The sequence below is a fragment of the Hibiscus syriacus genome, unplaced genomic scaffold (assembly GCF_006381635.1).
Source record: "Hibiscus syriacus cultivar Baekdansim isolate YM2019G1 unplaced genomic scaffold, ASM638163v2 tig00110007_pilon, whole genome shotgun sequence".
Classification (NCBI taxonomy): domain Eukaryota; kingdom Viridiplantae; phylum Streptophyta; class Magnoliopsida; order Malvales; family Malvaceae; genus Hibiscus; species Hibiscus syriacus.
In genome coordinates this window covers 2918731-2921011 of record NW_024062559.1, presented here as the reverse complement: position 1 = coordinate 2921011, position 2281 = coordinate 2918731, and positions in this window count along the sequence as shown.

Here is a 2281-nt window from a genome sequence, read left to right as displayed (position 1 = left end):
CGAAACCGGTCAAACCGGTCAGAACCGGTCGAAACCGGACAAACCGGTCAGAACCGGTTGAAAACTGGTCAAACCGGTTTCCAGCCCTCCAATCTCCCTGTGGCGGTGCGTGTGGCGCGTGAGGCCTCCTCCGGGGGTCTAAAAATTCTATAAAAATTTCTAAAAATTATTTTAAGTGATTTCGAGATACTTACAAAGATCGGTTCAAATTTTTTGAACGGCGGAGAGCTCGATTTCAACTCGGCCGAATCTTTGACTACTCCACCTCCTCACGCGCCGCCATCGACAGTGAACAAGGTTGACATCGGCGGAGTCAAAACGACACAAGGAACACTATGGTGCAGGAGGTGTCGTAAACGGAGCAACGATATGCGGTGAATTTAAGATTTTCTCGGTGATAGAGCTAACAAAAACGTCAAGACTTTGACTGTAAATTCCCGACGTTTGGCAGTGTTTCGCTTCAATTAAATTGAAGGATTTGTTCCACGCTCGATGATGAACACAACGGTGGTTTTAAAACGACGATCGGAATTTGGACGATGTCAGAATCGGAGTTGGAAACGGCGTATGCGAAAGGAAAATTGGGAGCATTTTGGTTTTGAAAATCAGAACCAAATGCACGCTTATAATCACCCAAAGCTGCCGACAGGTTTAGGGTAAATTCAAGGCTTGGTCCCTAGATTTCCTTTACTTCTAAAATGGCCTATAAACTCTCATAAATTTTGATTTAGTCACCAACAATTTACCAATTTTAACAATTAACCTCCAATTTCAATTAAATATTATTTTGTAAATATTCGGGTTGTTACAGATCGCGTTTGGAAGTGGAACAATGGTTGTTTCTATGTAGAAAACCTTCGGGATTGAAAATCCAAAAAGCACGATTCTATTGATAATTGTTAGCAGATCGCCCCTTGACCCCTCATCAGCAGTACAAATTGAAGGCCCATAATTAATATTTTTAACAAAGTCGTAACAACGTGTATATATATATGATATATTTGTTTTACACGGTGTTTGATATGCATGGTTATAGCCCTTGTTCAATTTACAATGGTTTATTTTGAAATACGGTCTACGAGTCGTGCCTTTCTATATCTCTGTTGTATTTCTCTTCTCATCTTACTCCCTCGTATGTAAAATGAGTTTTTTTAAAAATTGTAAACCAATGAAGATTCACAAGGAGCAAAAGAATGGCGAGAAGATGCCTAGAGAATAGTCTTAGGCTTTAGGGTTCTTGGTTCTCCCATTAGCTTGGGATGGGCCACCTTAGTCATTGTTTTGGGCTATAGCCATTGCATCTTATTTATTGTTATATTTGTTATGTATGCAATGGATCAAATGATAAAATAAGAATAAATATTGATGAGATCAATAAGGGCCTAATATTAAAATGAACAATGATGAGATAATTATGCAAATCCCTCTTTATAATCTAAGTTAACTTAACCGTCCAATATTTACCCTCGTTAAGGCTTTGATCGATATTGTGTAGGCTTTGCCAAAGCATTGGCACATAAATCTATCTTGGTTAAATGCGAAGAAAAAGCAAGTGATATTCACCGATTGAAATATTGGTAATAACTTAGCTAGGTTTATTCTAATAGGATTAGAAACCTAGAGGTTAAATATTTTGATAAGTCATGAGATGACTTGAACAAAAGTTGTTCACCAAAATGAAAAGTTAGATGAGATGTAACTAGTAAAGTGTTACTTACCTAAATAATCATTATCCTAAAAGAAAAGCCAAAGCTGATTTAGGAAATTGATGTATTATGGATCCTCACCCACTAGAAAAATTTCGTTGAATTTTTCCGAATTAAAACAAAGAGGGTTTTTAATTTTGAATAAAATAGTGGGAGTAATTTGTAAATAAGTCCTATTTATAAATTTTAATTTGGTAAATTTACTTACTTTAATATTTCCATTATTGTAGATTTAATGGCAAACAACACTTTATCACTGTAATCACTCCTTGAGAAGGATAAACTTAATGGCATAAACTTCTTTGACTGGTTTCATAATTTGAGAATTGTTCTCAAACAGGAAAGGAAGGAATATGTCATTGAGGAACCTGTTCCTGATGAACCGACAGCTAATGCTTCAAAAGCTGCCAAAGACAAATCAAGAAACATATGGATGATATGTTAGATGTTGGATCTCTAATGCTTGCCACCATGACTCTTGAGCTTAGAAGTAACATGAGGACATGGTTGCATATGAGATTATTCAAAATCTCAGAGAAATATATGAAGGGCAAGCACGTAAAGAGAGATATGAG